At 39.4% G+C, this 15,725-nt stretch overlaps 1 protein-coding gene across 2 annotated transcripts in view; it reads left to right on the top strand.

Moving 5' to 3' along the window:
* Positions 1–15,725, top strand: part of C3H3orf20 (chromosome 3 C3orf20 homolog) — a 98,735-nt gene that overhangs the window by 19,534 nt on the left and 63,476 nt on the right. The window lies entirely within an intron of this gene.

Below are 15,725 nucleotides of genomic sequence, written 5' to 3'. Positions count from 1 at the left end.
CTCAATGTACAATCATTAATCCATCTCAAGCCTAATTCTCGTCAGTCTCCAATCTTCTGAAGCATAACGAACAAGTTCTTACATGGTGAACGAATTCTTACAGAGTGAATAAATTCTTACATGGTGAACAGTACAAGGGCATTCATCACAGAAACTTTCGGTTTTGATCATGCAATATGACCTATAAACCATCAGGTCAAATAAGAATATTCATTTGATTTTTGTACTTGATTTATATGTTGATCCCACATTTCTCCTATTATTATTATTATTTTTATTTTTTATAAAATGCTGAAGTGGTAGGTAGATGCAAGATAAAGGTAGAAAACATAGTTTAGTGCTGTAAGAAGGCAAATGTAGATGATCAGATGATCAGGTGTGTGCCTATGGACTAAGTATTAATCCAGGCTAGACAAGGGCAGCAAGACATCCACGGATGCAGAAGATTTCTCTCAAAGCAGGGGGGGTGAGGTTCTGAGCCTCACCTCTGTTGATCCCCAAATTCTCACCTGATGGCCCCCCTGCGACTGTGCCTGTCTTAGGTTGTTCCTCCCTTGAGGAATCTTACCCGTCTCTGGCTAACCAGTCATCTTCCGGGGCCATACAGGGAAATGTAAAGTTGGTAAGTGAGAGAGAAGCCATATTGTTTGCAAAGGTTAGCTTTTTACTTCTTTGCAGATTTATGCCCTGTGGCTTCTATGCCCAGCACTTGTCTCGAGGTATCTTTACCACCTGGAGGAATTATGATACTCGGTAAATTCGATATGAGGCACGAATTCTATTTAAGGTTTGTAATTAGGAAGGAAGAAGAAAAGCTATAGATGTAGCATATGAAGGAAACTTGGGAGGATTGATTATTTCTTTGACATATCTTCTTGTATAGTACCTTAAGTATGTATAGGTTTTAAACTACTAACTAATTTGCACACACATATTAACATAATAGGAATACGGTGACATAAACAAAGCAAATCTATAATTACCAGCCATCTCCAGTGAAGCCAAGAAAACCATTTAGGCACCCTAGGCATTTGTGAAAATTTATCTATGATATGATGGATATTTTCCAACTGTACTTGAACCATCAGACAAATTAAAGCAGCCCATTTCTGGGATCTGTTCACATCCCATATGTTCTTTTAACCATAGATAGTCTATAGTCATGAGATTTTGGGGTGCTACAACTTGCACCCCTCCCAACTCCTGGTTGAGTTCCAACAGTACAGATCCAGTCAAATTCGTTGTCTCACTGTATGCACATGCCAGCCTAGACATCTCCCTCCTCCTTCTTATGGCAAGTCCAGGAGACGGTGGGCTGGATGCAGCCACAACCGCAGCATCGTCCGGATTCCTGTGGAGGCTTTTTGATGATCATCCCCCTGGCATAAGTCCTCCAGAGAGTGCTGATGCCAGAAGCTCCTCCTCATATCGTATCTTAGTTCATTTTCTGGGTATCCAAGCTAGGCCTTGATCTTCTGCATAGAAACAAACAGACCCTTTGCCCACACTTTGACATGCCCTCTATACCACTGTGCGGAACTCATTGGAGGTCAGCACACAGTAACTGCTTTTTTTTTTTTTTTTAATTAAGAGAAAGGAATATTATCAGAAAAGAGTACCTCCATAGCTGATCATCTGACACCCTTTAAGTGATCAACATTAAGGATATTTAAAGCATGCGTTGATCTTTGATTTACCAATAGTTTTATCCTGTTAAGGAGTAATCCCCCTTTTCTTTCTTTCTTTCTTTTTTTTTAAAAAATTTTTAATCTACACTTACCTGAAGAATACTATGTTTACTATGCTCTCCCCTATATCAGGTCCCCCCTAACAACCACGTTACAGTTACTGTCCATCAGCTTAGCAAAATGTGGTAGAGTCACTACTTGTCCTCTCTGTGTTGTGCAGCCCACCCTCCCCTTTCTCCCTCCCCCCCATGCATGCTAATCTTAATACCCCCCTTCTTCTTCCCCCCCCTTATCCCTCCCTGCCCACCCATCCTCCCCAGTTCCTTTCCCTTTGGTACCTGTTAGTCCATTTTTGGGTTCTGTAATTCTGCTGCTGTTTTGTTCCTTCAGTTTTTCCTTTGTTCCTATACTCCTCAGATGAGTGAAATCATTTGGTATTTCTCTTTCTCCGCTTGGCTTATTTCACTGAGCATAATACTCTCCAGCTCCATCCATGTTGCTGCAAATGGTTGGATTTTTCCACTTCTTATGGCTGAGTAGTATTCCATTGTGTATATGTACCACATCTTCTTTATCCATTCATCTACAGATGGACATTTAGGTTGTTTCCAATTCTTGGCTATTGTAAATAGTGTAGCGATAAACATAGGGGTGCATCTGTCTTTTTCAAACTGGAGTGCTGCATTCTTAGGGTAAATTCCTAGAAGTGAAATTCCTGGGTCAAATGGTATTCCTATTTTGAGCATTTTGAGGAACCTCCATACTGCTTTCCACAATGGTTGAACTAATTTACATTTCCACCAGCAGTGTAGGAGGGTTCCCCTTTCTCCACAACCTTGCCAACATTTGTTGTTGTTTGTCTTTTGGATGGTAGCCATCCTTACTGGTGTGAGATGATATCTCATTGTGGTTTTAATTTGCATTTCTCTGATGACAAGCGATGTGGAGCATCTTTTCATGTGTCTCTTGGCCATCTGAATTTCTTTTGTAGAGAACTGTCTATTCAGCTCCTCTGCCCACTTTTTAATTGGATTATTTGCTTTTTGTTTGTTGAGGCATGTGAGCTCTTTATATATTTTGGATGTCAGCCCTTTATTGGATCTGTCTTTTATGAATATATTCTCCCATACTGTAGGATACCTTTTTGTTCTAATGATGGTGTCCTTTGCTGTACAGAAGCTTTTCAGCTTGATATAGTCCCATTTGTTCATTTTTGCTTTTGTTTCCCTTGCCCGGGGAGATATGTTCAAGAAGAGGTCACTCCTGTTTATGTCTAAGAGATTTTTGCCTATGTTTTTTTCTAAGAGTTTTATGGTTTCGTGACTTACATTCAAGTCTTTGATCCATTTCGAATTTACTTTTGTGTATGGGGTTAGACAGTGATCCAGTTTCCGTCTCTTATATTTAGCTGTCCAGTTTTGCCAGCACCATCTGTTGAAGAGACTGTCATTTCCCCATTGTATGTCCATGGCCCCTTTATCGAATATTAGTTGACCATATATGTTTGGGTTAATGTTTGGACTCTCTATTCTGTTCCATTGGTCTGTGGCTCTGTTCTTGTGCCAGTACCAAATTGTCTTGATTACTGTGGCTTTGTAGTAGAGCTTGAAGTTGGGGAATGAGATCCCCCCTCCCCCACTTTATCCTTCCTTCTCAGGATTGCTTTAGCTATTCGGGGTCTTTGGTGTTTCCATATGAATTTTTGAACTATTTGTTCCAGTTCATTGAAGAATGATGTTGGTAATTCGATAGGGATTGCATCGAATGTGTATATTGCTTTGGGCAGGATGGCCATTTTGACGATATTAATTCTTCCTAGCCAGGAGCATGGGATGAGTTTCCATTTGTTAGTGACCTCTTTAATTTCTCTTAAGAGTGTCTAATAGTTTTCAGGGTATAGGTCTTTCACTTCCTTGGTTAGGTTTATTCCTAGGTATTTTATTCTTTTTGATGCAATTATGAATGGAATTGTTTTCCTGATTTCTCTTTCTATTGGTTCATTGTTAGTGTATAGGAAAGCTACAGATTTCTGTGTGTTAATTTTATCCTGCAACTTTGCTGTATTCCGATATCAGTTCTAGTAGTTTTGGGGTGGAGTCTTTAGGGTTTTTTATGAACAGTATCATGTCATCTGCAAATAGTGACAGTTTAACTTCTGCTTTACCAATCTGGTTTCCATGTATTTCTTCGTTTTGTCTAATTGCCACGGCTAGGACCTCCAGTACTATGTTGAATAACAGTGGGGAGAGTGGGCATCCCTGTCTTGTTCCCGATCCCAGAGGAAAAGCTTTCAGCTTCTCACTGTTCAGTATGATGTTGGCTGTGGGTTTATCATATATGGCCTTTATTATGTTGAGGTACTTGCCCTCTATACCCATTTTGTTGAGAGTTTTTATCATGAATGGATGTTGAATTTTGTCGAATGCTTTTTCAGCATCTATGGAGATGATCATGTGGTTTTTGTCTTTCTTTTTGTTGATGTGGTGGATGATGTTGATGGATTTTCGAATGTTGTACCATCCTTGCATCCCTGGGATGAATCCCACTTGGTCATGGTGTATGATCCTTTTGATGTATTTTTTTTTTTTGAGAGGGCTTCTCTCATATTTATTGATCAAATGGTTGTTAACAACAACAAAATTCTGTTTAGGGGACTCAATGCTCAATGCACAATCATTAATCCACCCCAAGCCTAATTCTCGTCAATCTCCAATCTTCTGAAGCATAGTGAACAAGTTCTTACATGGTGAACAAATTCTTACATAGTGAATAAGTTCTTGCATGGTGAACAGTACAAGGGCAGTCATCACAGAAACTTTCGGTTTTGATCACACATTATGAACTATAAACAATCACGTCAAATATGAATATTTGTTCGATTTTTATACTTTATTTATATGTGAATCCCACATTTCTCCCTTATTATTATTATTATTATTATTTTAAATAAAATGCTAAAGTGGTAGGTAGATGCAAGATAAAGGTAGAAAACATAGTTTAGTGTTGTAAGAGAGCAAATGTAGATGATCAGGTGTGTGCCTGTAGACTAAGTGTTAATCCAAGCTAGACAAGGGCAACAAAACATCCACAGATGCAGAAGATTTCTCTCAAAACAGGGGGGGTGAAGTTCTAAGCCTCACCTCTGTTGATCCCCAATTTCTCACCTGATCGCCCCCCTGTGACTGTGCCTGTCTTAGGTTGTTCCTCCCTTGAGGAATCTTACCCGTCTCTGGCTAACCAGTCATCTTCCGGGGCCATACAGGGAAATGTAAAGTTGGTAAGTGAGAGAGAAGCAATATTGTTTGAAAAGGTTAGTTTTTACTTCTTTGCAGATTTATGCCCTGTGGCTTCTATGCCCAGCATTTGTCTTGAGGTATCTTTACCACTTGGAAGAATTATGATACTTGGTAAATTGGATATGAGGCACGAATTCTATATAAGGTTTGTAATTAGGAAGGAAGAGGAAAAGCTATAGAAGTAGCAGACGGAAGAAAACATGGGAAGATTGATTATTTCTTTGACATACCTTCTTGTAGAGTTACTTAAGCATGTATAGGTTTTAAACTACTAATTAAATTGCGCACACACATTAACATAATAGGAATACAGTTACATAACCAAAGCAGACCTATAATTGCCAGCCATCTCCAGTGAAACCAAGAAAACCAGTTAGGCACCCTAGGCATTTGTGAAAATTTATCTATGATATGATGGATATTGTCCAACTGAACTTGAACAGTCTGAGAGAAATCAGACAAATTAAAACAACCCATTCCTGGGAACTGTTCACATCCCATATGTTCTTTTAACAGTAGATAGTCTGTAGTTGTAAGATTTTGGAGTGCTACAACTTGCACTTCTCGTAATTCTTGGTTGAGTTCCGACAGTATAGATCCAGTCAAATTTGTTGTTTTACTGTATGCACAGGCCAGCTTAGATATCTCCTTCTTCATTCCCATGGCAAGTCCAGGAACCGGTGGGATGAATGCCGCTACAACTGTAGCAGCACCTGGATCTTTGTTGAGGTTTTTTGATGATCATCTTCTGGTATGACTCTTCCAGAGAGTGCTTATGTTGGAAGTTCTCTTCATATTGTATCTTAGTTCTTTTTTTGGGTAGCCAAATTAGGCTTTGATCCTCTGTATAAACACAAACAGACCCTTTGCCCACACTTTGATATGCCCTTTATACCATTGTGTAGAACTCATTGGAGGTCACCACACAGGAACTGCTTTTTTTTTTTTAAGAGAAAGGAATATTATCAGAAAAATGTACCTCCATAGCCGATCATCTGACACCCTTTAAGTGATCAAAACTAAGGATGTTTAAAGCATGCATTAATCATTGATATACAGTTAGTTTTATTCTATCAGGGAGTAATCCCCCTTTTCTATCTTTTTTTTTTTTGTTATCATTAATCTACACTTACATGAAGAACACTATGTCTACTAGGCTCTCCCCTATACCAGGTCCCCCACACAAACCCCCCTATAGTCACCTTCCATCAGCACAGCAAAATACTGCAGAATCACCACTTGTCCTCTCTGTGCTGTACAGCCCTCCCCTTTCTCCCCCCCATTATGCATGCTAATCTTAATACCCCCCTTTTTCTTCCCCCCACTTATCCCTCCCTACCCACCCATCCTCCCCACCCACCCATCCTCCCCAGTCCCTTTCCCTTTGGTACCTGTTAGTCCATTCTTGGGTTCTGTGATTCCGCTGTTGTTTTGTTCCTTCAGTTTTTCCTTTGTTCTTATACTTCTCAGATGAGTGAAATCATTTGGTATTTCTCTTTCTCCACTTGGCTTATTTCACTGAGCATAATACTCTCCAGCTCCATCCATGTTGCTGCAAATGGTTGGATTTTTCCACTTCTTATGGCTGCATAGTATTCCATTGTGTATATGTACCACATCTTCTTTATCCATTCATCTACTGATGGACATTTAGGTTGCTTCCAATTCTTGGCTATTGTAAATAGTGCTGCGATAAACATAGGGGTGCATCTGTCTTTCTCAAACTTGATTGCTATGTTCTTAGGGTAAATTCCTAGGAGTGGAATTACTGGGTCAAATGGTAGGTCTGTTTTGAGCATTTTGATGAACCTCCATACTGCTTTCCACAATGGTTGAACTAATTTACATTCCCACCAGCAGTGGAGGAGGGTTCCCCTTTCTCCACAGCCTCGCCAACATTTGTTGTTGTTTGTCTTTTGGATGGCAGCTATCCTTACTGGTGTGAGGTGATACCTCATTGTAGTTTTAATTTGCATTTCTCTGATAATTAGCGATGTGGAGCATCTTTTCATGTGTCTCTTGGCCATCTGCATTTCTTTTTTAGAGAACTGTCTGTTCAGTTCCTCTGCCCATTTTTTAATTGGGTTATTTGCTTTTTGTTTGTTGAGGCGTGTGAGCTCTTTATATATTCTGGACGTCAAGCCTTTATCGGATGTGTCATTTTCAAATATATTCTCCCATACTGTAGGGTTCCTTTTTGTTCTATTGATGGTGTCTTTTGCTGTACAGAAGCTTTTCAGCTTAATGTAGTCCCACTTGCTCATTTTTGCTGTTGTTTTCCTTGCCCGGGGAGATATGTTCAAGAAGAGGTCACTCACATTTATGTCTAAGAGGTTTTTGCCTATGTTTTTTTCCCACGAGTTTAATGGTTTCATGACTTACATTCAGGTCTTTGATCCATTTTGAGTTTACTTTTGTGTATGGGGTTAGACAGTGATCCAGTTTCCTTCTCTTATATTTAGCTGTCCAGTTTTGCCAGCACCATCTGTTGAAGAGACTGTCATTTCCCCATTGTATGTCCATGGCCCCTTTATCGAATATTAATTGACCATATATGTTTGAGTTAATGTCTGGAGTTTCTAGTCTGTTCCACTGGTCTGTGGCTCTGTTCTTGTGCCAGTACCAAATTGTCTTGATTACTATGGCTTTGCAGTAGAGCTTGAAGTTGGGGAGTAAGATCCCCCCTACTTTATTCTTCTTTCTCAGGATTGCTTTGGCTATTCGGGGTCTTTGGTGTTTCCATATGAATTTTTGAATTATTTGTTCCAGTTCATTGAAGAATGTTGCTGGTAATTTGAGAGGGATTGCATCAAATGTGTATATTGCTTTCGGCAGGATGGCCATTTTGACGATATTAATTCTTCCTAGCCATGAGCATGGGATGAGTTTCCATTTGTTAGTGTGCCCTTTAATTTCTCTTAAGAGTGACTTGTAGTTTTCAGAGTATAGGTCTTTCACTTCTTTGGTTAGGTTTATTCCTAGGTATTTTATTCTTTTTGATGCAATTGTGAATGGAATTGTTTTCCTGATTTCTCTTTCTATTGGTTCATTGTTAGTGTATAGGAAAGCTACAGATTTCTGTGTGTTAATTTTATCCTGCAACTTTGCTGTATTCCGATATCAGTTCTAGTAGTTTTGGGGTGGAGTCTTTAGGGTTTTTTATGAACAATATCATGTCATCTGCAAATAGTGACAATTTAACTTCTTCTTTACCAATCTGGTTTCCTTGTATTTCTTCATTTTGTCTAATTGCCACAGCTAGGACCTCCAGTACTATGTTGAATAACAGTGGGGAGAGTGGGCATCCCTGTCTTGTTCCCGATCCCAGAGGAAAAGCTTTCAGCTTCTCACTGTTCAGTATGATGTTGGCTGTGGGTTTATCATATATGGCCTTTATTATGTTGAGGTACTTGCCCTCTATTCCCATTTTGCTGAGAGTTTTTATCATGAATGGATGTTGAATTTTGTCGAATGCTTTTTCAGTATCTATGGAGATGATCATGTGGTTTTTGTCTTTCTTTCTGTTGATGTGGTGGATGATGTTGATGGATTTTCGAATGTTGTACCATCCTTGCATCCCTGGGATGAATCCCACTTGGTTATGGTGTACGATCCTTTTGATGTATTTTTGAATTTGGTTTGCTAATATTTTGTTGAGTATTTTTGCATCTACGTTCATCAGGGATATTGGTCTGTAGTTTTCTTTTTTGGTGGGGTCTTTGCCTGATTTTGGTCTTAGGGAGATGTTGGCTGCATAGAATGAATTTGGGAGTATTCCCTCCTTTTCTATTTTTTGGAAAACTTTAAGGAGAATGGGTATTATGTCTTCTCTGTATGTCTGATAAAATTCCGAGGTAAATCCATCTGGCCCGGGGGTTTTGTTCTTTGGTAGTTTTTTGATTGCCACTTCAATTTCATTGCTGGTAATTGGTCTGTTTAGATTTTCTGTTTCTTTCTGGGTCAGTCTTGGCAGTTTGTATTTTTCTAGGAAGTTGTCCGTTTCTCCTAGGTTTCCCAGCTTGTTAGCATATAGTTTTTCATAGTACTCTCTAATAATTCTTTGTATTTCTGTGGGGTCTGTCGTGATTTTTCTTTTCTTGTTTCTGATTCTGTTGATGTGTGTTGACTCTCTTTTCCTATTAATAAGTTTGGCTAGAGGCTTATCTATTTTGTTTATTTTCTCGAAGAACCAGTTCTTGGTGTCATTGATTTTTGCTGTTGTTTTATTCTTCTCAACTTTATTTATTTCTTCTCTGATCTTTATTATGTCCATCCATCTGCTGACCTTAGGCCTCATTTGTTCTTCTTTCTCCAACTTCGATAATTGTGACATTAGACTATTCATTTGGGATTGTTCTTCCTTCTTTAAATATGCAGACTGCTTTTGCTGCGTCCCACAGAAGTTGGGGCTTTGTGTTGTTGTCATTTGTTTCCATATATTGCGGGATCTCCATTTTAATTTGGTCATTGATCCATTGATTATTTAAGAGCATCTTGTTAAGCCTCCATGTGTTTGTGAGCCTTTTTGCTTTCTTTGTACAGTTTATTTCTAGTTTTATACCTTTGTGGTCTGAAAAGTTGGTTGGTAGGATTTCAATCTTTTGGAATTTACTGAGGCTCTTTTTGTGGCCTAGTATGTGGTCTATTCTGGAGAATGTTCCATGTGCACTTGAGAAGAAAGTGTATCCTGTTGCTTTTGGATGTAGAGTTCTATAGATGTCTATTAGGTCCATCTGTTCTAGTGTGTTGTTCAGTGCCTCTGTGTCCTTTGGAGTGAGTGGTGTGTTAAAGTCTTCCAAAATGAATGCATTGCATTCTGTTTCCTCCTTTAATTCTGTTAGTATTTGTTTCACATATGTTGGTGCTCCTGTGTTGGGTGCATATATATTTATAATGGTTATATCCTCTTGTTGGACTGAGCCCTTTATCATTATGTAATGTCCTTCTTTATCTCTTGTTACTTTCTTTATGTTGAAGTCTATTTTGTCTGATACTAGTATTGCAACACCTGCTTTTTTCTCTCTGTTGTTTGCATGAAATATCTTTTTCCATCCCTTGACTTTAAGTCTGTGCATGTCTTTGTGTTTGAGGTGAGTCTCTTGTAAGCAGCATATGGATGGATCTTGCTTTTTTATCCATTCTATTACTCTGTGTCTTTTGATTGGTAAATTCAGTCCATTTACATTTAGGGTGATTATTGAAAGGTATGTACTTACTGCCATTGCAGGCTTTAAGTTTGTGGTTACCAAAGGTCCAGGGTTAGCTTCTTTACTATCTTACTGTCTAACTTAACTCACTTATTGAGCTATTATAAACACGGTCTGATAATTCTTTATTTCTCTCCCTTCTTAGTCCTCCTCCTCCATTCTTCATATGTTGGGTGTTTTGTTCTGTGCTCTTTTGAGGAGTGCTCCCATCTAGAGCAGTCCCTGTAAGATGCCCTGTAGAGGTGGTTTGTGGGAGGCAAATTCCCTCAACTTTTGCTTCTCTGGGAATTATTTAATCCCTCCTTCATATTTAAATGATAATCGTGCTGGATACAGTAGTCTTGGTTCGAGGCCCTTCTGTTTCATTGCATTAAGTATATCATGCCATTCTCTTCTGGCCTGTAGGGTTTCTGTCAAGAAGTCTGATGTTAGCCTGATGGGTTTTCCTTTGTAGGTGACCTTTTTTTTCTCTCTGGCTGCCTTTAATACTCTGTTCTTGTCTTTGATCATTGCCATTTTAATTATTATGTGTCTTGGTGTTGCCTTCTTTGGATCCCTTGTCATGGGAGTTCTATGTACCTCTGTGGTCTGAGAGGCCATTTCCTCCCCTAGTTTGGGGAAGTTTTCAGCAATTATTTCTTCAAAGACACTTTCTATCCCCTTTTTTCCTCTCTTCTTCTTCTGGTACCCCTATAATGTGGATATTGTTCTGTGTCAATTGGTCACACAGTTCTCTTAATAATCTTTCATTCCTGGAGATCCTTTTATCTCTCTCTGCGTCAGCTTCTCTAAGTTCCTGTTCTCTGTTTTCTAGTCCATTAATGGTCTCTTGCATCTCGTCCATTCTGCTTTGAAGTCCTTCCAGAGATTGTTTTATTTCTGCATTCTTCCTCCTTAGTTCTTGCATATTTCTCTGAAAGTCCATCAGCAGAGTTATGACTTTTGTTTTGAATTCTTTTTCAAGAAGATTGGTTAAATCTATCTCCCCAGGTTCCTTCTCAGGGGAAGATGTAGAAGATGTTGAAGATGTCTGGGTTAGTCTTGTCTGGATCAAATTTTTTTGCCTTTTCATGTTGATAGGTGCAGTGGTATGCTATTGACTTTTCTGTCAGCTGGGAGAGCCAAGACTCTTTCCACTTGCTCCTGGCCTTTCTTTACTGGGACAACTGCGACCCCTAGTGGCATGTGTTGGGCAGTTGCATGTAGACTGGGTCTCTGTATCTTGCCTGGCCAGTATGGAGGAAGCTCCCTTGCTGAGGGCGTGGCCAGCCTCAGGCTGCTGCTCTGCTATGGCCGGGCCCCAGAGGGGTATTGGACAGGGGGGTGTTTGGCTGTTTACCTCTGTGAGGGGTCTCAGAGCTGTTGCCCAGGGGGTTAGTGGGTCCGGAGTTCCCTAGAATTTCCAGCTGCTACACTGTGACTTGGGATGCTTCCGTCCAGCTGTGGGGTCCCTCTCCCTTTAAGACTTTCAAAAAGCACTCGCTTTTCTTTGTCCCAGGGGTGCTGGCTGCGGGACCCGCTCACAGGTCTTACTGTCCTGCTTCCCTAGTTTCCAGCATCCCACGCATGCACTGTGTGTCTGCGCTCTGGTGCGGATGGCTGGGCCTGGGTGTTCAGCAGTCCTGGGCTCCTTCTCCCTCCCTGCTCTGACTCCTCTCCTCCCACTGGGAGCTGGGGTGAGGGGCCTTGGTTCCCGCCGGGCTGCAGCTTGTATCTTACCCCTTTCATCAGGTGCTGGGTTCTCGCAGGTGTGGATGTAGTCTGGCTGTTGTCCTGTGTCTTCTGGTCTCTCTTTTAGGGATAGTTGTATTTGTTGTATTTTCAAAAACATATATGTTTTTGGGAGGAGATTCCCACTGTCCTACTCACACTGCCATCTTGGCTCCACCTCCGGGAATTCAGAATTTAAGTGTCCTGTCAAAGGAGTTCTTTTGTTTTTCTGACAGTAAATGAATCCATTCATCACACTTGGCCCGGCCCTGCTTCCAGTGCACCCTGTGATACTGAATGCAGCAAACTCCTTCCAGGGTCACTGCTGCTTGCTCTGGGTCATGGGGCTCTCCTCCCTGGTTTACTGACCCTTTACTGCATTAACACCATCATCTCCCTGAGCTCCTCATGAAGCTGTGTTTGTGAATTAGTCTGCTATCAGCAGGATTGGAGAGAGAGGAGGTGGGCTAGTGTCTGGTCTTTGTTCTCTCACCTGTCAGAATCCTGAGGTCCCCCTGGGTGGGACCTCCCCAAGCCTACAGGCTGTGCTACTGGTTTGCTTGACTCCTACCCCAGTGATCCCATCTTGGCAATTAATGCATTTCCTCTTTGGGAGTCTCAAGAGTCCAGGTTCTAGGCCCAGTTCTTTGTGGCCCTGCACAAGTCACCTCATCTCTGGGCCTCATTTCTGTCCATTATAAGATAAGGAATTTGGGCCCAGCCATCTGGGAACACAAATTCTGTTAGTATGTTTAAGTGGCCAAAACACATGCACAGCTGTTGGATCCCTCTTAAGTGGAGAAAATGTTTGGAAGACACTTCCCTCATCTCATGGCTTGCACAGAACCCTGCCTCAGCAGTTAGTTCTGTTTTCACAGATTGCTGGGCAGAGCTCAGGTAGAAATGATACATCTTCCTGTGGGATGCCAAAAAGCTCCAGCCCTGATTGCTTTGCACTTACCAGCATCAGATTCCAGAACAATCCCAGTTTTCATTTTGTTTGGGTTGTTAGCATCTCCTGAATATCTTCCCTCAATTGCTGATTCTCCCATCAAACTTCCCTGAAAGGCTTTTTCATGAAGATGCAAACTCAGAACACTAAAAACAAACCTTAATCACCATGTGCCTGGCACTGTGCATAGCACTGTTCCTTTAGGGGTTTTTTGAGCACTCAGCCACTCTATGAGGTACCCATTAAAAAAAAAAATGATACAAAACATGTAGCATATAATTTGTCATTTTAATTATTCTGAAGTGTTATCATTCACTGGCATTAAGTACATTCAGTGTTGTACACCCATAACCACTATCTGGTTCTAGAAATTCATCACCCTCAAAGGAAACCCCCTGTCCACTGAGCAGTCACTCCCCACACCCCCTCTCCTACAGTGCCCTGCAGCTGGTAATCTGCCTTTGGCCTCCATGCATTTGCGTATTCCAATTTCTTGAAATTCTTGGAGGGTTGCAATTTCTTCACATCCCAGACTACACTTGATATTTTTCAATTTTTAAATTTCAGCCATTCTGGTGGGTGTGAAGTAACATCTCTTTGTGGTTTTGACTTGTATTTCTATAATAACTAATGATTTTGAGCATCTTCATGTGCCTTGTATATTTTCTTTGTAGAAATTGTATTCAAGTTCTTTGCCCATTTTTTTGATTCTTTGTCTATTTCTTGTTGAGTTGCAAGAGTTCTTTATGTATTGTGGATACTAGATCCTTAGCAGATAATGTGATTTGCAAAAATTTTTTTCCTGTACTTTGGGATATCTTTTAACTCTTGTGACTTTTGATATACAAAAGTGTTTAATTTTTATGAAACCCAGTTTTTTTGTTTTTCCTTGTACTTTGAGTTTCAAATCTAAGAAACCACTGCTTACCCCCATCTTGCCTTCTAAGAGTTTTATAGTTCTAGCTCCCACATTTAGGTCTTTGATCCATTTTGAATTGATCTTTTCATATAGTGTGAGATAAGGGTCCAACTTCATTCTTTTGCATGTGATACCCCCTTGTCTCAGCACTATTTGTTGAAGCGACTATTCTTTTCCCACTGGATGTTCTTGGCACCCTTATTGAAAATCAATTGGCCATAGATGTATGAGTTTATTTTTAGACTATCAATTCTGTTCCACTGATCTATATGTCTTTTATTATGCCAGTACCATAGTGTTTTGATTATTGTAGCATTGTAGTGTTGATATCAGGAAGTATAAATGTTTCAGCTTTGTTCCTTTTTAAAGATTATTTTGCTTATTTTGGGTCCCTTGCAATTCTATATGAATTTTAGAAATAGTTTTCCATTGTTGTAAAAAAGGTTGATGGGATTTTGATAGGAATTGCTTTGAATCTGTAGATGATTGTGAGGATATTGCTGTCAACAATATTAAGTCTTTCAATCCATGAATACTAACAACAACAACAAAAAAAAATACACAAAAGGAAATGATGCCATTTAAAATAGCATCACAAAGAATAAAATACTTTGGAATAAATTTAATCAATAAGGTGTGAGACTTGTACACTGAAAACTACAAAATATTGTTGAACTATGAAAACTGAAATGAATAGAAAGACATCTGTGTTCAAGAGAGGCAACTGGTTTTTGTGTGTTGATCCTGTACCTGGCAACTTTGCTTTACATGTTTCTAGGAACTTGTCCTTCTTAACTAGGTTATCCAACTTGTAGATGTACAATTGTTCATATAATTTCCTAATGATCTTTTTTGCTTCTTTCAGGTCTAGTATTGTCTCCACTTTCTGATTTTAGGAATTTGAATAATTTTTTTCTGAGTCACTCTAGCTAAATGTTTGTCAATTTTGTTGATCCTTTCAAAGAACCAACTTTTGGTTTTGTTGGTTCTCTCCATTTGTTTTCTAGTCTCTGTTTTATATTTCTCTTCTCTAATCTTTATTATTTGCTTCCTTCTACTATCTTTAGCTTTAGTGTGCTCTTCTTTCTCTAGTTTCTTAAGGTGGAAAGTTGGATTATTGATTTCAGATCTTTCTTCTCTTGTACTGTGGGTATTTACAGCTATAAATTCCTCCCTGACCACTGCCTTCACTTTATCCCATACATTTTGATATGTTGTATTTTTTTTCATTCATCTCCAAGGGTTTTCTAATTTCCTGTGTGATTTCTTGCTTATCCATTGGTTGCTTAAGAGTGTATTGTTTAATATCCACCTATTTGTGAATTTTCCAGATTTCCTTTTGTCAGTAATTTCTAGTTTCATTCTGCTGTCAGAGGAGATACTTCCTAAAGTTTCAGTCTTTTAAAATTTATTGAGACTTGTTTTGTGGCCTAAACACATTGTCTATACCAGATAATGAGCCTGTGAACTTGAGAATTTGTGTTCTGCTATTGTTGGGTAGAGTGTTCTGTATATGCCTCTTGGGTCTAGTTGGTTTACAGTGGTGCTCAAGTTCTTTTTATTTTCTTTATTGATCTTCTGTCTAGTTCTATTCATTGCTGAAAGTGAGGTAGTGAAATTTCCAACTTCCCTTGTATAACTACTACTTCCTTTAACTCTGCCAGTTTTTGCTTTCTATGTTTTGGGGCTCTATTGTTAGGTATGTATGTGTCTATAATTGTTATATTTTGTTGAGGTATTGATCCTCTCCTCAATACATAATATCTTTGTCTCTTAAAAAACTTTTTAAAGTCTATTTTGTCTGATAGCAATATAGCCACCTCTGCTCTCTTTTGGTTACTGTTTACATGGAATAACTTTTTCACTTAAAATCTAGTTGTGTCTTTGGATTTAAAGTGAGGCTCTTGTAAACAACATATAATTGGATCCTTTCTTTTAAAATCCATTCTGTCA

This window comes from Manis javanica, chromosome 3, assembly GCF_040802235.1.
Source record: "Manis javanica isolate MJ-LG chromosome 3, MJ_LKY, whole genome shotgun sequence".
Taxonomy (NCBI): domain Eukaryota; kingdom Metazoa; phylum Chordata; class Mammalia; order Pholidota; family Manidae; genus Manis; species Manis javanica.
The sequence above is the reverse complement of the archived record's forward strand: the minus strand, read 5'-3'. Positions and strand labels throughout refer to the sequence as shown.